General features: G+C 44.4%; 2 protein-coding genes across 2 annotated transcripts in view; both read right to left on the bottom strand.

Annotated features, from left to right (window-relative positions):
• LOC143765476 (delayed-rectifier potassium channel regulatory subunit KCNS1-like) overlaps positions 1 to 10732 on the bottom strand; it is a 28343-nt gene extending 17611 nt beyond the window's left edge. Inside the window, exon 1 of the mRNA XM_077252170.1 lies at positions 10550 to 10732. The gene's annotated coding sequence lies outside the window, so the exon portion shown is untranslated. The remainder of the gene's footprint in view (positions 1 to 10549) is intronic.
• RIMS4 (regulating synaptic membrane exocytosis 4) overlaps positions 1 to 23316 on the bottom strand; it is a 1070250-nt gene extending 1046934 nt beyond the window's left edge. The window contains exon 1 of the mRNA XM_077252187.1: positions 23255 to 23316. The gene's annotated coding sequence lies outside the window, so the exon portion shown is untranslated. The remainder of the gene's footprint in view (positions 1 to 23254) is intronic.
• Positions 23317 to 23673: the final 357 nt, after the last annotated feature.

Genomic DNA, 23673 nt, shown 5'->3' with positions numbered 1-23673 from the left:
GGGGACAGTACAAAGACCTTTCTGCTGATCTTTTTAATCATAGACCGGTGACAGGGACAAGGGGGCATCCTCTACGTCTGGAGGAAAAAAGGTTTAAGCATAATAACAGACGCAAATTCTTTACTGTAAGAGCAGTGAGACTATGGAACTCTCTGCCGTATGATGTTGTAATGAGTGACTCATTGCTTCAATTTAAGAGGGGACTGGATGCCTTTCTGGAAAAGTATAATATTACAGGGTATATATATTAGATTCCTTGATAAGGCGTTGATCCAGGGAACTAGTCTGATTGCCGTATGTGGGGTCGGGAAGGAATTTTTTTCCCCATGATGGAGCTTACTCTTACCACATGGGGTTTTTTTGCCTTCCCCTGGATCAACATGTTAGGGCATGTTAGGTTAGGCTATGGGTTGAACTAGATGGACTTAAAGTCTTCCTTCAACCTTAATAACTATGTAACTATGTAACTATGAGCAAGTTGTTTTTTTTTAAGTCCTGGGTCACCTCCCGACCGACTGCCCCCCAGCCCCCACCGCCCGCCTGCCTGCCTCCCTGTCTGCCTCCCACCCTCCCTCTTTGAAGACGTCATACTCACCCTGCTCCAGCGACGCCTGGTCTCAGCGCCTGCAGCTCATCCTGAGTGAGCGGTCACGTGGTACCGCTCATTAAGGTCATGAATATGGGCATATTCATGACCTTAATGAGCGGTACCACATGACCGCTCACGCAGGAAGAAGGTGCTGCGCCGGGAGTCGGGACAGAGCTATGTTCGGCGCGGCCGCGCGATGTGGGAAAGGGGAGTAAGAAGGACGGGGGGATGAAGGAGGACAGGGAGCCAAGCCATGCAAGATGGGATCGGGAGCAGCAGCGGGAGCGGGGGGGTTGAGAGATGAGCCATGCATACAGGAGGGGGGGAATATGAGCCATGCATACAGGAGGGGGGGAATATGAGCCATGCATACAGGAGGGGGGAATATGAGCCATGCATACAGGAGGGGGGGGAATATGAGCCATGCATACAGGAGGGGGGAATATGAGCCATGCATACAGGAGGGGGGGGAATATGAGCCATGCATACAGGAGGGGGGGAATATGAGCCATGCATACAGGAGGGGGGAATATGAGCCATGCATACAGGAGGGAGGGAATATGAGCCATGCATACAGGAGGGGGGAATATGAGCCATGCATACAGGAGGGGGGAATATGAACCATGCATACAGGAGAGGGGAATATGAGCCATGCATACAGGAGGGGGGGAATATGAGCCATGCATACAGGAGGGGGGAATATGAGCCATGCATACAGGAGGGGGGATATGAGCCATGCATACAAGATGGGAGGGGGGCATTATACAGTATTGAGCATCATGTGGGGTCATTAAACACTATGGAGCATCATGGGTGGCCATTATACAGTGTGGAGCATCATGTGTGGCCATTATACAGTATGGAGCATCATGTGTGGCCATTATACAGTATGGAACATCATGTGTGTGGCCTGTTATGACCCCAATGGCAGAGGGTCTCAGGAATAAAAACCAAGTCTGCAAACACAAAAAAACAGCTCATAGGGCAGTGGTAACTGGGCTGACCATATATCTAATCCTAGCACCACAAATAGAAGTAGCCGGGGAACGTGCCTACATTGGTTCTAGACGTCTCGCGCCAGCCGGAGAACTAACTAACCCTAGAAGGGAAAAGAAAGACCTTTCTTGCCTCCAGAGAAAAGACCCCAAAAGTTGGATACAAGCCCCCAACAAATAATAACGGTGAGGTAAGAGGAAAAGACAAACATAAGAATGAGCTAGGTATTTAGCAAAGAGAGGCCCACTAGCTAATAGCAGAATATAGTAAGATGACTTATATGGTCAGCAAAAACCCTATTAAAATATCCACGCTGGATATTCAAGAACCCCCGAACCGACTAACGGCCGGGGGGAGAACACCAGCCCCCTAGAGCTTCCAGCAAGGTCAGAAATCACATTTAGTACAAGCTGGACAAAAATAGGAGCAAAGCAAATAACTCAAAAAACAAAGAAGCAGGACTTAGCTTAATTTTGCAAGAGCCAGGACCAGTAGACAGGAGCAACAGAAGGATCTGAATACAACGATGCCAGGCACTGGACTAAGGATCCAGGAAGTTTATATAGCGACACCCCTGGACTAATGGCCCAGGTGAGTGCCAAACTGAAGAAAGAAAATCCCAGAGTCATATCACTAGTGACCACAAGATTGAGCCAAAAAAGTCTAATTCACAACAGTACCCCCCCCTTAAGGAGGGGTCACCGAACCCTCACCAAGACCACCAGGGCGATCAGGATGAGCAGCGTGAAAGGCACGAACTAAATCGGCCGCATGCACATCAGAGGCAACCACCCAGGAATTATCCTCCTGACCATAGCCCTTCCACTTGACCAGATACTGAAGCCTCCGCCTGGAGAGACGAGAATCCAAGATCTTCTCCACCACGTACTCCAACTCGCCCTCAACCAACACCGGAGCAGGAGGCTCAACAGAAGGAACCACAGGTACAACGTACCACCGCAACAAAGACCTATGGAACACGTTGTGAATGGCAAACGACACCGGAAGATCCAAGCGAAAGGACACAGGATTAAGGATTTCCAATATCCTGTAAGGACCGATGAAGCGAGGCTTAAATTTAGGAGACGAGACCTTCATAGGAACAAATCGAGAAGACAGCCACACCAAATCCCCAACACGAAGTCGGGGACCCACACCGCGGCGGCGGTTGGCAAAACGCTGAGCCTTCTCCTGTGACAACTTTAAGTTGTCCACCACATGATTCCAGATCTGCCGCAACCTATCCACCACAGAATCTACCCCAGGACAGTCAGAAGGCTCCACATGTCCCGAGGAAAAACGAGGATGGAAACCAGAGTTGCAGAAAAATGGCGAAACCAATGTAGCGGAACTAGCCCGATTATTAAGGGCAAATTCAGCCAACGGCAAGAAGGTCACCCAATCATCCTGATCCGCAGAAACAAAACACCTCAAATAAGCCTCCAGTGTCTGATTAGTTCGCTCCGTTTGTCCATTAGTCTGAGGATGAAAGGCAGATGAAAACGACAGATCAATGCCCATCCTAGCACAAAAAGATCGCCAGAACCTGGAAACAAACTGGGATCCTCTGTCAGACACAATATTCTCAGGAATGCCGTGTAAACGAACCACATTCTGAAGAAACACAGGAACCAGATCGGAAGAGGAAGGCAGCTTAGGCAAGGGTACCAAATGGACCATCTTAGAAAAGCGATCACATACCACCCAGATGACAGACATGCCCTGAGACACCGGGAGATCTGAAATGAAATCCATGGAAATGTGCGTCCAAGGCCTCTTCGGGACAGGCAAGGGCAAGAGCAACCCGCTGGCACGAGAACAGCAAGGCTTAGCTCGAGCACAAGTCCCACAGGACTGCACAAACGAACGCACATCCCGTGACAAGGAAGGCCACCAAAAGGACCTAGCCACCAGATCTCTGGTGCCAAAAATTCCCGGATGCCCTGCCAACACCGAGGAATGAACCTCGGAAATGACTCTGCTGGTCCACTTATCAGGAACAAACAGTCTGTCAGGTGGACAAGAGTCAGGTCTACCAGCCTGAAATCTCTGCAACACACGTCGCAAATCCGGAGAAATGGCTGATAACTCCCTCTTTAAGAATACCAACTGGTTCTGCGACTCCCGGAGAGTCAGGCACAAAGCTCCTTGAAAGAGCATCAGCCTTCACATTCTTTGAACCTGGTAAATACGAGACCACAAAGTCAAAACGGGAGAAAAATAATGACCAGCGGGCCTGTCTAGGATTCAGGCGTTTAGCAGACTCGAGATACATCAAATTTTTGTGATCAGTCAAGACCACCACACGATGCTTAGCACCCTCGAGCCAATGACGCCACTCCTCAAATGCCCACTTCATGGCCAACAACTCCCGATTGCCAACATCATAATTCCGCTCAGCAGGCGAAAACTTCCTAGAGAAAAAGGCACATGGTCTCATCACAGAGCAACCAGGGCCTCTCTGCGACAAAACGGCCCCTGCCCCAATCTCAGAAGCATCCACTTCAACCTGAAAGGGAAGTGAGACATCAGGCTGGCACAAAACAGGCGCCGAAGTAAACCGGCGCTTCAACTCCTGGAAAGCCTCCACGGCTGCAGGAGCCCAGTTAGCAACATCAGAACCTTTCTTGGTCATATCCGTCAAAGGTTTAACAATGCTAGAAAAATTAGCAATAAAACGACGGTAGAAGTTAGCAAAACCCAAGAACTTCTGAAGACTCTTAACTGACGTGGGTTGAGTCCAATCATGAATAGCTCGGACCTTGACTGGGTCCATCTCCACCGCAGAAGGGGAAAAAATAAACCCCAAAAAGGGAACCTTCTGTACTCCAAAGAGACACTTTGAGCCCTTAACAAACAAAGCGTTCTCACGCAAAACCTGAAACACCATCCTGACCTGCTCTACATGCGAGTCCCAGTCATCAGAAAAAAACAGAATATCATCCAGATAAACGATCATAAATTTATCCAGATACTTCCGGAAAATATCATGCATAAAGGACTGAAACACTGAAGGAGCATTAGAGAGCCCAAAAGGCATCACCAAATACTCAAAATGACCTTCGGGCGTATTAAACGCGGTTTTCCATTCATCTCCTCGCTTAATGCGCACAAGGTTGTACGCACCACGAAGATCTATCTTGGTGAACCACTTGGCACCTTTAATTCGGGCAAACAAGTCTGACAACAGAGGCAAAGGATACTGAAATTTAACAGTGATTTTATTCAAAAGCCGATAGTCAATACAAGGTCTCAAAGATCCGTCCTTCTTGGCCACAAAAAAGAATCCCGCACCAAGAGGGGAAGAGGATGGACGAATATGCCCCTTCTCCAGAGATTCCTTGATATATGAACGCATTGCGGTATGCTCAGATACAGACAGATTAAATAGTCTTCCCTTAGGAAATTTGCTACCTGGAATCAAATCTATGGCACAGTCACAGTCCCTATGAGGAGGAAGAGCACTGGACCTGGACCCGCTGAACACGTCCTGATAATCAGACAAATACTCCGGAACTTCTGAAGGAGTAGAGGAAGCAATAGACACCGGTGGGGAGTCACCATGAATACCCTGACAGCCCCAACTTGACACAGACATTGCCTTCCAATCCAAGACTGGATTATGAGTCTGTAACCATGGCAAACCCAAAACGACCAAATCATGCATTTTATGCAGAACAAGAAAACGAATCACCTCCCGATGTTCAGGAGTCATGCACATGGTTACCTATGTCCAAAACTGCGGTTTATTTTCCGCCAATGGCGTAGCATCAATACCCCTCAGAGGGATAGGATTTACCAACGGCTCAAGAACAAAACCACAGCGCTTGGCAAATGACAGATCCATAAGACTCAGGGCAGCACCTGAATCCACAAACGCCATAACAGGGTAAGAGGACAATGAGCAAATTAAAGTCACAGACAAAATAAATTTAGGTTGCAAATTACCAATGGCGACAGGACTAACAACCCTTGTTAGGCGTTTAGAGCATGCTGATATAACATGTGTAGAATCACCACAGTAAAAACACAACCCATTCTGACGTCTATGATTTTTCCGCTCATTTCTGGTCTGAATTCTATCACATTGCATCAAATCAGGTGCTTGTTTAGACAACACCACCAGAGGATTAGCGGTTTTGCGCTCCCGCAAACGCCGGTCATTTTGAATAGCCAGCGCCATGGAATCATTCAGACTTGTAGGAATGGAGAAACCCACCATCACATTCTTAATGGCTTCAGAAAGGCCATTTCTGAAATTTGCGGCCAGAGCACACTCATTCCACTGAGTCAGCACGGACCATTTCCGAAATTTTTGGCAATACACTTCAGCTTCATCCTGGCCCTGAGAAATAGCTAGCAAGGCTTTTTCTGCCTGAACCTCAAGATTGGGTTCCTCGTAAAGCAATCCGAGCGCCAGAAAAAACGCATCAATATTTGCCAATGCCGGATCTCCTGCCGCTAGCGAGAAGGCCCAATCCTGAGGGTCGCCCCGTAAAAAAGAGATAACAATTTTAACTTGCTGAGCTGAGTCTCCAGATGAACGGGGTCTCAGAGATAGAAACAATTTACAATTATTCCTGAAATTTCTAAACTTAAATCGATCTCCAGAAAACAGTTCAGGAATAGGTATTTTAGGTTCAGACATAGGACTACTGGTAACAAAATTTTGTATGCCTTGCACACGAGCAGCAAGCTGGTCCACACTTGTAATCAAGGTCTGGACATCCATGTCTGCAGCAAGCTCAAGCCACTCAGAGGTAAAGGGGAGGAAGAGAGGAAGAGAGAAAAAAAAAAAAAAACTCAGAATTTCCTTTCTTATAATCCCACTTCTGCAATGCATTAATCATTCAATGTAGGCCTGGCATACTGTTATGACCCCAATGGCAGAGGGTCTCAGGAATAAAAACCAAGTCTGCAAACACAAAAAAACCAGCTCATAGGGCAGTGGTAACTGGGCTGACCATATATCTAATCCTAGCACCACAAATAGAAGTAGCCGGGGAACGTGCCTACGTTGGTTCTAGACGTCTCGCGCCAGCCGGAGAACTAACTAACCCTAGAAGGGAAAAGAAAGACCTTTCTTGCCTCCAGAGAAAAGACCCCAAAAGTTGGATACAAGCCCCCAACAAATAATAACGGTGAGGTAAGAGGAAAAGACAAACATAAGAATGAGCTAGGTATTTAGCAAAGAGAGGCCCACTAGCTAATAGCAGAATATAGTAAGATGACTTATATGGTCAGCAAAAACCCTATTAAAATATCCACGCTGGATATTCAAGAACCCCCGAACCGACTAACGGCCGGGGGGAGAACACCAGCCCCCTAGAGCTTCCAGCAAGGTCAGAAATCACATTTAGTACAAGCTGGACAAAAATAGGAGCAAAGCAAATAACTCAAAAAACAAAGAAACAGGACTTAGCTTAATTTTGCAAGAGCCAGGACCAGTAGACAGGAGCAACAGAAAGATCTGAATACAACGATGCCAGGCACTGGACTAAGGATCCAGGAAGTTTATATAGCGACACCCCTGGACTAATGGCCCAGGTGAGTGCCAAACTGAAGAAAGAAAATCCCAGAGTCATATCACTAGTGACCACAAGAGGGAGCCAAAAAAGTCTAATTCACAACAGTGGCCATTATACAGTATGGAGCATCATGTGTGGCCATTATACAGTATGGAGTATCATGTGTGGCCATTATACAGTATGGAGCATCGTGTGTGGCTATTACACAGTATGGAGCATCATGTGTGGCCATTATACAGTATGGAGCATCATGTGTGGCCATTATACAGTATGGAGCATCATGTGTGGCCATTATACAGTATTGAGCATCATGTGTGGCCATTATACAGTATGGAGCATCATGTGTGGCCATTATACAGTATGGAGCATCATGTGTGGCCATTATACAGTATTGAGCATCATGTGTGGCCATTATACAGTATGGAGCATCATGTGTGGCCATTATACAGTATGGAGCATCATTTGTTTGGCCATTATACAGTATGGAGCATCATGTGTGGCCATTATACAGTATTGAGCATCATGTGTGGCCATTATACAGCATGGAGCACTCTGTGGCCATATTTTTTTTAGTTTATATTTATTGTTTATGAAACAGTGTGATCAGCAGTGCTAAATGGGTGTGGTTGGGATGTAGATATGGGTGTGACTAGTTGTGAAATGGGTGTGGTCAGAGGCGTAGCCTAAAATTTGCCGCAGCGCCGCAAACTTTATACCTCTTTCCCTTCTTAAACAGTTGAGAGGTATGGTACCGCATTTGCCAGATCATGGCAAGTGCCGCAAATCCCATAGGGAATGAATAAGGCCAAACGCAGTGTTGCTGTAAGTGATCCGTTACGCGGCAGATGCAGAAAAACTGCCCGATCTGCTGCAAAAGGTGACTTTCACATCAGCGATTCTTGCCAAAGTCACTCACCAAAGGGGGAGGCAGCACTAAAAGTGCGTAGGGCAGCAGAAACTCTAGATACGGCCCTGTCTGTTTCAGTAGCTCCACAATCATGGGGAAGACTGCTGACTTGTCAGATGTCTCTTTTAAATGACTGTAGGGGGGTCGTATGGGGAGACATGCTCTTTGGGGCTTGGGCCCCTGATCTTATAGGACCCTAGCAACGCCCCTGCATTTCTCTGACATCCTGTTATAAATCTTGGAAAATCACAGGCCCCCATAATCAGATGCTTCTAGGGCTGTTCTCTTAATCAAAGCTCTCACTTACCTGAGAGAAACTTTCATAATGGGATAAACTCCAAATTAATTCATATGATTTAAAATGGATTTCATGTAAGCTCCTGTAGGTGTAATGATGTATGTGTCACAATACTTTTATCCACACAGTGCTTTTGATCCATAAAAGATTTTAAACATCAAATTATAAAAAAAACAGTTATACAGTTACTGTATATCTGTTTATTGTAACTTGGGATTGCCACCAATGTTTGCTATTAAGGCTTCCACGGTTGTAGTCACTTTTCTTTTCTGAAATGCAGATTGACAAATGTACCATCCATCACTTAGCATGGTGACAACCCTGTTTGGTGCTTTAATGGTAACTAATTATTGGGTCTCGGGTTGTTGCAGTTATAGCACTGCCATTATCGATATAGGATATGCTGGCCTGTGTAGGACGCACTAAATATATCCTGGTCTGTGATGCCATGCATGCCTAGTAGTCATTATCCAACAGCACTGACCTTTTTATTCTGTGCGGAATGCTAAATGTGTCCCATATAGAGTGCTATATATACAGGATGAATACTAAATGTGAGGATACTGTTACTAGTTATTACTCAATCTCTGGTAATGATATAATGTACAACTGAATAAAACGATGTAGGTGTAATATGTGGAATAAATCTAAGAACTTTATAAACAACAAGTTTACCACGAAATTGTCCATTTTAGACAAATTGGCCATTTTCTCAGTGAATATCTGTATATCTATTTATCTATCTATCTATCTATCTATCTATCTATCTATCTATCTATCTATCTATCTATCTATCTATCTATCTATCTATCTCTAATATCTATGTATGTATGTATCTATCTATCTATCTATCTATCTATCTATCTATCTATCTATCTATCTATCTATCTATCTATCTATCTATCTATCTCTAATATCTATCTATCTATCTATCTATCTATCTATCTATCTATCTATCTATCTGTCTGTCTGTCTGTCTGTCTGTCTGTCTATCTATCTATCTATCTATCTATCTATCTATCTCTAATATCTATCTATCTATCTATCTATCTAATATCTATCTATCTATCTATCTATCTATCTATCTATCTATCTATCTATCTATCTATCTATCACATATCTATCTAATATCTATCTATCCCATATCTATCTCTATCTAATATCTATCTCTATCTATCTAATATCTATCTATCTATCTATCTATCTATCTATCTATCTATCTATCTATCTATCTATCTATCTATCTATCTATTATCCAGAAAAATGAAGGCAGCACTCCAATAGAAAAAATAAATGTGGTTTATTGGCCCATGTGTGACGTTTCAGTCCAGGTTTGGTACATACCTGGAAGGATTTTTTTGCACCCTTTGTTTTCTTTTGATGCTGCTTTTAGTTTTCTTTTTCTACATCTATCTATCTATCTATCTATCTATCTATCTATCTATCTATCTATCTATCTATCTATTATCGATCTATCTATCCCATATCTATTTAATATCTATCTATCTAATATCTATCTATCTATCTATCTATCTATCTATCTATCTATCTATCTATCTATCTATCTATCTATCTATCTACTGTATCTAATATCTATCCATCGTATATCTATCTATCTTTCTATCCCATATCTATCTATCTATCTATCTATCTATCTATCTATCTATCTATCTATCTATCTATCGCTATCCTATGTCCATGCCCTTTCTCTAGGTCAGTGTCTACTTTATTATTCAGCCCTTTAAATGTATTAACTTATTATAATGTGGCAATGTGTATAATGTATAGCTGTATTATATATTATATAGAAGTGCAGGTAAACTGCTTTATTTTAAAAAGAAAATCACCAAAATTACAACCGTCTACATCTAATACGTTCTTTTACATCAGAGTTGACTAGGTTGCAACAGATGACAATGGTCGAAATAAAATGTGTCCGCTAATAATTATACAATACACACCCTGCTACATTATAATATATCCATCCAGTCTGTTATTTTTTCAATATATTAAAAGGAAGCTCTTTTTACTCTTCTACAATCCAACCTTTTTCCTTAATAAACTCCAATTTAAGATATAGATGTAGTGGAGCTGAGTTCGCTATTTGACTGAACATCATGGTGTGATATAGGACTGAAGATAATCCAACTATTATCATACATTTATATGTCATATTTAGTTGTGCATATAAGTTGATCAACAGAATCATAGGAAATTGTATTTGAACTCACCTATACACATCGCCCGAAATCACCCTTGCTCCTTCATGGAACGTCAAACAGTATGTACGGATTGTCGGCGATCTTTACTAAATCCAGCTTAAAACTGAAATTGATACAAGGGTCTAATGAATGAGGATTCGGAGCTGCGGGCCACCACTGCTCATGACCCTGTGTACAAGGTTTGGGAGTGAAGCATGGAAGCCCCAGGACCAGGCAGAGCTGCCGTCATGTGAATCTCCTCCCAGCTTTCGTTAGGCTTGTAGTTAGATCTAGTTACTTAAATATTGATGTACTGTACACATACTTCCAGACAGCATCAAATCTGAATTGTTACGTAAATTTTCAGGAGCCTAAAATATTAACCTCTTGATTAGCAGATGGCTCTGCAGGGACCAATGTAATGCAATACACTGAAATAGAAGGTCCAACAACATGGTTGGTGTAGTGTCATTTTAAAAGGTTTTCCCATTTCAGACAGGATTTGCCTTAAAGGATTTTTTCCCACGAAGTACATGGTAAATAATCAATGGATCTTGGATTAATAATACGTTTTATAATGAGATGTGTTAAAAAAATGTTCCTGTGCTGAGATAATCTTATAAATGTGCCCCTGCTGTGTACTGTGTAATGGCTGTGTCTGACCATACAGGGACATGGTCTGATCATACCACATCTCCTGGGCAGGGGAGGAAGCAAAAGAGTATACAGACAGGACAACACTGGATCTCAGCTGATTTTTATTTTGTAAAAACAGGCAGGGAAATGTTTTACCTCACAAAAAGAATCAGCTGTGATCAGTAGCGTAGCTACTGGGGGAGCAGAGGGGGCCATCGCTCCAGGCCCTGTCACATGCAGGGGTCCACCGAGAGTCATTGCCGCTTTTTGATGAGGCAGGACACGGCACAGGAGGAGAGGAGAAAAATGCTTGCTCTCCTGCCTGAAGAGATTCTGCAGCTGGTAGCACAGTGGAGTCTCCACCTGCACTGTACCGTGCTGGCTTTACCATACCTCCCAACCATCCCGGATCCAGCGGGACTGTCCCGATTTTGGCAGTCAGCCCCGCGATCCCGGGCGGGACATTAGTTGTCCCGCAGTGGTTGGGAGGTGTGCTGCAATATCAGGTGGTCAGCCTCATCCCTGCACCCGCAGAGCTGCCTGAGCACAGCACACCACACCACATATTGGCTGCTTCGTGGCCACAGGACCTGTGATGAGGTCACAGGGGGGAGGAGTCAGGGGGTCACATGATCGGGACCTCCGTGGATTGCAGGACTCGGCTGTGCTGGTTGCCAACTTGCCATGGTGCTGGATGAGGTAAGCTGCCATGTGTGGGGTCAGGAGGTGTTTACAGTGTGGATGTAGCGGAGCCGTGTGTGTACGAGGTGTATGGAGCGGAGCCATGTGTGTATGAGGTGTACGGAGTGGAGCCGTGTATGTGCTAGGTCAGGTGTATGGAGCGGAGCCGTGTGTGTATGAGGTGTATGGAGCGGAGCTGAATGTGTACCAGGTGTATGGAGCGGAGCCGTGTGTGTACGAGGTGTATGGAGCGGAGTGCGTGTGTGTACGAGGTGTACGGAGCGGAGCGCGTTTGTGTACGAGGTGTACGGAGCAGAGCGCTTGTGTGTACGAGGTGTACGAAGCGGAGCCGTGTGTGTACGAGGTGTATGTAGGGGCGACAGGGCACTGGGGGGAGGTGAATGTGAAAGGATAGGGGTATTGTGAGGGCTGACGTGGGTGAGGGGCGACAGGGCACTGGGGGGATGAATGTGAGAGGATGGGGTATTGTAGGGGAGGGGGGTCAGGGCCCTGGGGCTGAATGTGAGATGAGATGGGGTACTGTGAGGGCTGATGTGGGGGAGGGGGTCTGGTCACTGGGGTGAATGTGAGAGGATGGATGGAGGATGTGAGGACTGAGGTGGGTGAGGGGCGACAGGGCACTGATTATTATACTGTTTTGTTAGGAGATTATATCCAATCTATTACATATAATAGTTGCTGTCTCGGGGGCTGGAGATGGGGAGGTCGGGGGCTTTTGATACTTACCAGCTGGGTCTTTTACGAGTGTTAGTAACCATAAGCTGCATCACATTTAAAGGGATTCTGCTCCACCCTGGGAGGTATATGACATATTAATATGGGCATACAGGTAATAGAAATGTTACACTGGTCCTACCTGTATGCCTCATATTAATGGTCTTGTTGCTGAAAAATGTTATATTCTGTCTTTTACTAATGATTTCTTCCAGGCTCCAGAGCATGTGGTGCTGTAAGAAATCCCTGCCCCCTGCCCTCATTACAATACTACCCTCCTCCCAAGTATCTCAGTTATGGCGCCGGAATCCTGCACTCCCTTAGAAATACACATCTCATCCTTCCTTCTGTGGGCACAGCATTCAGGGATCTTCTGCGCAGGTGCTGGCGATCTCCACTCCAGTGACCTCCGGTTGGCACACCGATAAGGTGCTCCTTCCACTTCCTCCCTGCACAGTTATCATCATGTACACATGGTTCCTAGCAATGACTATGCAGGGAGGAAGTGGAGAGAGCATATTATCGGCACACACGCCAGAGGTCACAGTGACTTGATCCCTGAATGAAGTCCATAGAAGGACAGAGGGAAGAGGTACAGATTGTGGTGACTCGCACGGCGCAGGCGCAGGATTCCGGTGCCATAACTGACATACTTGAGAGGGGGGTAGAATTACAATGAAGACAGGAGGCAGGGATTTCTTACAAGCGTCGCACGCCCCGGAGCCTGGAACAAAATCATTAGCCTAAGGAAAGAATATAACATTTCTCAGCAACAAGACCATTAATATGAGGCAGACATGTAGGACTTGTGTGACATTTCTAAAACCTGTATGCCCATATTCCATTGGTATATTCCATATACCAAGATTCACTTTAAACCCCCACTCCAGCAATTTTTTTAATTTCACTGCTGGAGTGGCACCTTAAAATACAAGACCTCTACCGACTGATACTCGCCTTCCGGCATTTTCATCTGTTTTCGCCTCCGCTCGGCTCCATCTCCTGCAGTTTGTGACCTGTCCACTGCTCCAGTGTTTCATGGAGTGGCGCAGAGGTCTCTAATCAATGTAAGTCTATGAGAGCCTCGTTCTGGCCTCTTACTGGCCTCGTTCTGGCCCTCAGAGACTTACATTGTGCACTTGTGATGTAGCTTCCAACTTCTTGCCAGTCAGAAGCTGCACTCACAAAGTTATGCTGTGGGACTGGAGCGGTGCAAAAAAAAAAAATGGTGATTACTCTGGAGGATGAGTATATGACCGGGGGCAGGGGACTTAAAGCACCACTCCAGTTGTGAGAAAAAAACCCTGCTGGAGTGGTGCTTTATTAATAAGCAATTTATTATTAGAAATGTAATAAAGGCTTGGAGTGAATGTCTGCACTTTATGTGACTGCAGACTGCCCAATCATGGCAAGGAGCGGCTGCTGCATAAGCCCCCAATATCACTGGCGTTATCAGGCGGTCATGGACCCCATGTTTGCTATGCGCATGTGTTTAATAGAAAGGTTTGGTTTCTCTCAATAGAAGAGAATTGAGAGAAGCCGAAAAAGTCATCACATGACTGCTGACATCAGCGATGCTGGGGCCATTATTATTGTACATGGGGGACCCAGGGGACAATATTAAATGTTAAGTGGGCACTTAAGCAATATTGTTATGTGGGCACTCAGAGTATTGTGACCATCAAAGTTGCATATGGGGTATTATTACTTTTTAGGGACAAAATGTGGGGGGCTCTAGCACAGGTCATTAATATTTTTTATGGGGGAATTTTACTATCTAGAGAGAAAGAAGGAGGCATTTTTACAATGTAAGGGGCACAGTGGTGGCAGTATTATGTGGGGCAGTAAGAGGAGCCGTTACTGTACCACACAGCAGGTGCTGTAGGATACATATGGCAGCAGCGGCTCAGTATTGGGGCATCAGGTGCTGTAGGACACATATGGCAGCAGCGGCTCAGAATTGGGGTATCGGGTGCTGTAGGACACATATGGCAGCAACAAAGAATAGTAATAACGGTCCTGGAAGCACTGGAAATGAAGACGGTTTAACCGTTGAAATGTGTTATGGTTCAACACTAAAATCCTTGTTTTGGTCTCATTTCCAGCGCTCCTAGGACCGTTATTACTATTCTTTACTGCATTTTGTATTCTCCTAGAAGGTTAACGGCTGGAGCTGCGGTGGACCCATTGCTTTTAATTTTAACTGTGACCCTCACAGCGCTCCCCAGTGACCGTTTTCTTTTCCCTTGAATTTCACATATGGCAGCAACGGCTCAGCATTGGGGTATCAGGTGCTGTAGGACACATATGGCAGCAGTGGCTCAGTATTGGGGTATCGGGTGCTGTAGGACACATATGGCAGCAGTGGCTCAGCATTGGGGTATCAGGTGCTGTAGGACACATATGGCAGCAGTGGCTCAGTATTGGGGTATCAGGTGCTGTTGGACAAATACAGCAGCAGCGGCTCGGTATTGGGATATCAGGTGCTGTAGGACACATACGGCAGCAGTCGCTCAGTATTGGGGTATCAGGTGCTGTAGAACACATATGGCAGCAGCGACTCAGTATTGGGGTATCAGGTGCTGTAGGACACATATGGCAGCAGCAGCTCCGTATTGGGATATCAGGTGCTGCAGGACACATATGGCAGCAGCGGCTCGGTATTGGGATATCAGGTGCTGTAGGACACATACGGCAGCAGTCGCTCAGTATTGGGGTATCAGGTGCTGTAGAACACATATGGCAGCAGCGACTCAGTATTGGGGTATCAGGTGCTGTAGGACACATATGGCAGCAGCGGCTCTGTACTGGGATATCAGGTGCTGCAGGACACATATGGCAGCAGGGGCTCAGTATTGGGGTATCAGGTGCTGTAGGACACATATGGCAGCAGCGGTTCAGTATTGGGGTATCAGGTGCTGTAGGACACATATGGCAGCAGCAGCTCAGTATTGGGGTATCAGGTGCTGTAGGACACATATGGCACCAGCAGCTCAGTATTGGGGCATCAGGTGCTGTAGGACACATATGGCAGCAGCAGATCAGTATTGGGGTATCAGGTGTTGTAGGACACATATGGCAGCAGCTGTTCAGTATTGGGGTATCAGGTGCTGTAGGACACATACGGCAGCTGCGGCTTGGTATTGGGGTATCAGCAGGTAAGTAGTCTGCACAGGTTGGACATAGATATGGATGGTGCAGGAAATTTGAGAAGTCAAATGTGTTGTTGTTGCAATCTCTGCAGACGAGTCGTGGCTGGAGAAGTCGTCATGTTGGTCTGGGCCAGATGGAACACATGGGAAAAGTGAACGACTCCATAAGAAGGAACATCAGCTATAAGTCACCATCTATATATGTAATGTGATCACTTATATGGTCTGCAGGACTGATATCTACTAATATATGGTCCTCATATAGTAATATCAGTGTACGTTTTGGTATATAGATATATTTTCAGTCACAGTGCTGTCATCTGCTGATGTTCCCCTTATGCTCACAATTAGGTTGCACCATGTAGCTGTAGTCAGGATTATCACTCAGATTTTTCGCCCCCCCAAGCTGAATCCCTAGTTACGCCTCTGGCTGTGGTCCCCTTCTATAATGTCTGTATACTCTTTTGCTTCCTCACAGGAGCTGTGGTATGATCAGACCATGTTCCTGTATGGTCAGACACGGCCATTAGACAGTACAAAGCAGGGACACATTTATAAGATTATCTCAGCACAGGAACATTTTTTATTTAGCTACACATGGAGGAAAGACAATTTTGGCAGCTAAATAGGAAAGGGTTCTTTACAGTAAGAGCAATCAGACTGGAATGCCGACCACAAGAGCTAGTAATGGCAGTTACTATAACAACATTTAACCCCTTTACCCCCAAGGGTGGTTTGCACGTTAATGACCGAGCCAATTTTTACAATTCTGACCACTGTCCCTTTATGAGGTTATAACTCTGGAACGCTTCAACGGATCCTGATGATTCTGACATTGTTTTCTCATGACATATTGTACTTCATGATAGTGGTAAAATTTCTTTGATATTACCTGCGTTTATTTGTGAAAAAAAAACGGAAATTTGGCGAAAATTTCGAAAATTTCGCAATTTTCCAACTTTGAATTTTTATACAATTAAATCACAGAGATATGTCACATAAAATACTTAATAAGTAACATTTCCCACATGTCTAATTTACATCAGCACAATTTTGGAACCAAAATTTTTTTTTGTTAGGGAGTTATAAGGGTTAAAAGTTGACCAGCAATTTCTCATTTTTACAACACCATTTTTTTTCAGGGACCACATCTCATTTGAAGTCATTTTGAAGGGTCTATATGATGCAAAATACCCAAGTGTGGCACCATTATAAAAACTGCACCCCTCAAGGTGCTCAAAACCACATTCAAGAAGTTTATTAACCCTTCAGGTGTTTCACAGGAATTTTTGGAATGTTTAAAGAAAAATGAACATTTCACTTTTTTACACAAAAATATTACTTCAGATCCAATTTGTTTTATTTTACCAAGGGTAACAGGAGAAAATGGACCCCAAAAGTTGTTGTATAATTTGTACTGAGTACGCCGATACCCCACATGTACGATACGATACGATCCACTTTATTGATCCCGTGGGAAATTATGGTATCACAGCAGCACAACTTAAATCATAAAAATCATAAAATGAATTACTTAATTGACATGACAGTGGAGTTGACAGAAGAACATTATACATTATACATTAGAATAGGACATACACAACGAGTGAACTGAAATGTAGAGAAATAAAGTAGACATTCACCTTGATGATTTAACCCTAATGTTATTGTTGTACATTCCCATAGCAGTTGGCATAAACGATTTCCTCTATTTTTCCTTCGTACACCTCAGAAGTAGGGTTGAGCGACTTTCATTTTTTTAAGGTCGAGTCGGGTTTTGTGAAACCCGACTTTGTCCAGAGTCGAGTCGAGTGCGGTCGGCCGATTATCGCTGAAAGTCGGGGATCGACCGAAACACGAAACCCAATGCAAGTCAATGGGGAAGCATAGTCGGCAGTGAGTGGAGGCCAGGAAAACACCTACAGTGCCCATTTTAATGCCCAAAACAACCATTCTTGTTTCTGAAGCTTGTCAATCTTAATTAACTTTATAATAATAGTTGGGCATTGGAAATTGGGGGTCATTTGGCAAAAGTTGTGGGGGGTAGGGCTGGTTCAAGGTTTTAGTGGGCACAGGAAACGTGGACTACGTCACGGCGGTGGAGCAGTGAGATGTAAGTATGTCAAGTTTGCAAGTGCTGTGATCCTAAGCAAGCAGGGGGGCCCACTCGTTGGCATTGGCACTGGCACAGGGCCCCTCAAAGTACAGCGTTGTGTTTGCACGGCGGGGGCGCCTCCCACCAGCAGCGACACTTTTGCGTACTCTGAGGGGCCCTGTGCCAGTGACGTCGCCAACGAGTATGCCCCCCCACCTGATGAAGGAACCTGCACTTTCATCTGCACCTTCCTCTTTGTCCCTGTGTAAGGTGGTATAACATGCGGGAAGGGGAACCTTACTTTCAGCAGGGTCAGATTCTGGCTGTGTAGAGTGCAAGGGGAATGTAGTGGTCTGGGTCAATGTACCAGCAGACTCATCTAGCAGTGGCTGGGCAATGGGCAGGATGAGGAGGAAACAGATATAGGGCCAAAGAATAAAGTAGGCTAAATGCCGTTCAAAATTGGTAACAGGACTAAACAGGCGGCACTGCTTTGTTCAGTGGAGTAGCAAACCCAAGAGCAGCAGACACTGTTTTAAGGGCCCAACCACACTAGTAGGCCAAATGCAGTTTAATATCTGATACTATAGGCCGAAAGCCAGAAGGTAGAAGCTCAGCTGTATTCAGTTGAGGGCAACACCATGGAGGGGCAGACACCGTTAGTAGGCCCTAACCACCAATTTTTAAAAACACAGCACTTAATGAGAGCCAGAAGGTTGAAGCACAGCTGTATTCAGTTGAGGACAAACACCAGGCAGGGGCAGACACCGTTAGTAGGCCGGAACCACCAATCTTTTAAAAAACAGCACTTAATGAGAGCCAGAAGGTAGAAGCTCAGCTTTATTCAGTTGAGGACAACACCAGGCAGGGGAAGACACCGTTAGTAGGCCGGAACCACCAATCTTTTAAAAAACAGCACTTAATGAGAGCCAGAAGGTAGAAGCTCAGCTTTATTCAGTTGAGGACAACACCAGGCAGGGGAAGACACCGTTAGTAGGCCGGAACCATTAATCTTTTAAAAAACAGCACTTAATGAGAGCCAGAAGGTAGAAGCTCAGCTTTATTCAGTTGAGGACAACACCAGGCAGGGGAAGACACCGTTAGTAGGCCGGAACCACCAATCTTTTAAAAAACAGCACTTAATGAGAGCCAGAAGGTAGAAGCTCAGCTTTATTCAGTTGAGGACAAACACCAGGGAGCAGCAAACAGAGGTATTAGGCCCCATCCAGCAATTAAAAAAAAAAAAAAGCTTAATCAGAGCCAGAAGGTAGAAGCTCAGCTTTATTCAGTTGAGGACAACACCAGAGGGGCAGACACCGTTAGTAGGCCCATAACCACCAATTTTTAAAAAAACAGCACTTAATGAGAGCCAGAAGGTAGAAGCTCAGCTTTATTCAGTTGAGGACAAACACCAGGGAGCAGCAAACAGAGGTATTAGGCCCCATCCAGCAATTAAAAAAAAACAAAAAAAAAACCTATGACTTTAATGGGTGATAAATTGGGATGGGAGAAGCGGGAGGGGGTATTTCTCCTATTTTGGTTTAACCATTATGAACAATCCCTGTAACCTAAAGTCTAAATTTATAAGAGGTGGACCTGGATCTGTAAGGAAGAAATGGTTCATCCATCTGGGCAATCAGATTAACTAAATTGGGTCTAACAACCAATGTGGTGACTGATATTGCAGCCAGATCTCTCCCACATCCGGTTTATCACATTTATAGTCTATATTTGTTCTGTTGTTCTCTGTAAATCTGGTAAAATGTACAAATGTTAAAACTTGTTACATCTGTTATATATCGGCACTGACTCTCTAAGCCCAAGGGAAGGGCGATCCTCCAACCATGGTTTCTTAGAGGTTTCCACCACAGGGGGTTTTTCCTCTCCTGAGTGCTGGAGGGTGACTCTTTGTGAGTCGGGGGTTGTGCCATTTTTGGTGTCATGTGAATGTAAATAAAATTGAGAATGTTTGACACCTAATTACAATGCTTCATGTATTTATTTTGTGTGCGTCTGTGTGATTCATTTTGTTTGGGAGTCGGGGTCCATCACATGTCACTGTGTCATAGGGCCAGACATCTGCCGGCCACAGTTTTGCCCCAGGTGTTGCTCCTGCTCTGCTGAATATCATGGAGCAGAGAAGACAAGCAATTGTGCACTCATCATTGGAATAAGGACTTATATTACAGCAGGATTACAAGCAGCTTCCTCACCTCATTCACACAGTGAGTATTTTGGCCAGTATTTTACGTCAGTATTTGTCAGCTAAAAAACAGACAGGAGCAAACACTGAGAAAAATAATAACTGAATGACTTTCACCTCTTCTGTGCTTTGGATCCACTCCTTGAGTCTGTTAACAAATACTGATGCAAAATATCGCCATGTAAAAGTTCTGTAAATCCTTACCGACTTCATCATTACATCGATGACAGCGCTGTATTCAGTAACTTAGCTCAGTGACTCTGCTTGAGTTGACATCATAAACTGCTGAGCTCACTAATTGTCTGCAGCACTGTCGATGTGAAGTCAGCACTGCAGACAATAACAGATACCATGGGTGGCACCAGAGATTCAGCCCTGGAGCAGGGGAGAGTGTAAAGTACAGGCTAACAGAGATTTCACTTTCTGAATACCCTTCATAAAAACCAATGCATTTCGAACCAGGACTAAGAACGTTGTAACGTTTGAAACGCGTTGTTTCTTATAGAAAGTGTTCACTACATCCTTTTGCAAAATTTATATATTTTTTCACTTTTTTTAATGGATTAAATTAAAAAATTATGTTCTGGAAGCTGGATCCTTTACCGTTCTTGGACTAGTTTACTTTTTTAATACTACAAAAATTGAGGTGTGTTGAATTTTTGAAATATTGCGAATTATATGTGTTTTATTTGCGGGATTTCCCCATACAATTTAATGAGATGCCGAATAATTGCTTATAATAGATTTGTATGGGTTTTTATTACATTTCAGCTGCAAAAAATGAAGGTAATCCACATGCACACATAATATTATCAATAAAGCATTATCAAAGCTCACAGCAAACAGGAAGTGTACAAAACAAAGTAATTTTAATTAAAAAATTATATTCAAAAAGAAGCAAGAGCGAAACTGAAAAAAATGCAAGAAAAACATTTAAAAAAACACTGAAAAGGCAACAAAGAAACACAAATAAGCTAATCTGGCAAGTTGAAGAAAGAAATTCTGCAGGAAATCTACAGCGTCATAATCTCACCAAATACTCATCGTAGAAACATATCCTTAGAGGGTAATTTCACGGATTGTGAGACGCAGTGGCGGACACTGACAGCTTTGGGCCCCTGTGCAAGAAATGTGTCTGGGCCCCCCTCCCTGCCCAGCATCATACCTCCCAACTTTTGAAGATGGGAAAGAGGGACAAAGCTTGCGGCGCGCAACGTGCGTCGCGGCAAATTTTAGGCCACGCGTCTGGCCACACCCATTCATAACTAGTCACACCCATATCCACGTCCCAACCACACCCATTTAGCACTGCTGATCACACTTTCATAAAGAATAATTATAAATAAAAAAATATGGCCACACAGTGCTCCATACTGTATAATGGCCACACATGATGGTCAATACTGTATAATGACCGCAGATAATGCTCCATACTGTATAATGACCGCACATGATGCTCCATACTGTTTAATGGCCACACATGATGCTCCATTCTGTATAATGACCGCACATGATGCTCCATACTGTATAATGGCCACACATGATGCTCCATACTGTATAATGACCGCACATGATGCTCCATACTGTATAATGACCGCACATGATGCTCCATACTGTATAATGGCCGCACATGATGCTCCATATTGTATATTGACCGCACATGATGCTCCATACTGTATAATGACCGCACATGATGCTCCATACTGTATAATGACCGCACATGATGCTCCATACTGTATAATGACCGCACATGATGCTCCATGCTGTATACTGACCGCACATGATGCTCCATACTGTATAATGACCCCTCATGATGCTCCATACTGTATAATGACCACACATGATGCTCCATACTGTATAATGACTGCACATTATGCTCCATACTGTATAATGACCGCACATGATGCTCCATACTGTATAATGACCGCACATAATGCTCCATACTGTATAATGACCGCACATGATGCTCCATACTGTATAATGGCCACACATGATGCTCCATTCTGTATAATGACCGCACATGAGGCTCCATACTGTATAATGACCGCACATAATGCTCCATACTGTATAATGACCGCACATAATGCTCCATACTGTATAATGACCGCACATGATGCTGCATACTGTATAATGGCCACACATGATGCTCCATACTGTATATTGACCGCACATGATGCTCCATACTGTATAATGACCGCACATGAGGCTCCATACTGTATATTGACCGCACATGATGCTCCATATTGTATAATGACCGCACATGATGCTCCATACTGTATATTGACCGCACATGATGCTCCATACTGTATAATGGCCGCGCATGATGCTCCATACTGTATATTGACCGCACATGATGCTCCATACTGTATAATGACCCCACATGATGCTCCATACTGTATAATGACCGCACATGATGCTCCATACTGTATAATGGCCGCGCATGATGCTCCATACTGTATAATGACTGCACATGATGCTCCATACTGTATAATGACTGCACATGAGGCTCCATACTGTATATACTGTGCACTGTACTATGTGCACATATATAGTGTTATATACACTGAGCACTGACCAGGCTGCAGGAACTCACATTATAATATAGTATATTATAATGTGAGTTCCTGCAGCCTGGTCAGTGCTCAGTGCACATAACACTATATATGTGCACATAGTACAAATATATATCTGATATATAATGTGGGATGTCCTGGAGCCGGGCTCAGGGTCACACAGTGCAGGGTGAGGATCACTGTGACTTATTGCTGCAGCTTCAGCTTACATGCAGATCGGGTGACGCTGGAGCCGAGACCTTATCTGTATGTAAACTTAGGCCATGTGCACACGTTAAGTATTTTTCGCGTTTTTTTCGCGTTTTTTCACTATAAAAACGTGATCAAAACGCGAAAAAAATGCTTACATATGCCTCCCATTATTTTCAGTGTATTCCGCATTTTTTGTGCAAATGTAGCCTTTTTTTCCGCGAAAAAATCGCATCGCGGAAAAAAAAGCAACATGTTCATTAAAATGCGGAATTGCAGGGGATTCCGCACACCTAGGGGTCCATTGATCTGCTTACTTCCCGCACGGGGCTGTGCACACCATGCAGGAAGTAAGCAGATTATGTGCGGTTGGTACCCAGGGTGGAGGAGAGGAGACTCTCCTCCACGCACTGGGCACCATATAATTGGTAAAAAAATAAGAATTAAAATAAAAAATAGTCCTATACTCACCTTCGATGTCTTCCCGCCTCCACTGCATGCTGTCGCTTTGGTTCCTGTAGCTGGTGTGCGGTGGAGGACCTTGCCGATGACGTCACTGTCCTGTGATTGGTCGTGAGCGGTCATGTGACCGCTCACGTGACCGTGACGTCACGGAAGGTCCTGTGCGCACAGACCAGCTATAGGAAGAGGAACGGACGCCGGTGAGGAGATGTCTGGGTGAGTATAACCTTTTTTTTTATTTTTTTAATTATTTTTAAACATTCTATCTTTTACTATAGATGCTGCATAAGCTGCATCTATAGTAAAAAGTTGGTCACACTTGTCAAACAGTATGTTTGACAAGTGTGACCAACCTGTCAGTCAGTTTTCCAAGCGATGCTACAGATCGCTTGGAAAACTTTAGCATTCTGCAAGCTAATTACGCTTGC

The sequence above is a fragment of the Ranitomeya variabilis genome, chromosome 4 (genome assembly GCF_051348905.1).
Source record: "Ranitomeya variabilis isolate aRanVar5 chromosome 4, aRanVar5.hap1, whole genome shotgun sequence".
NCBI classification, from domain to species: Eukaryota; Metazoa; Chordata; class Amphibia; order Anura; family Dendrobatidae; genus Ranitomeya; species Ranitomeya variabilis.
This window is presented reverse-complemented; position numbering and strand designations above follow the sequence as displayed.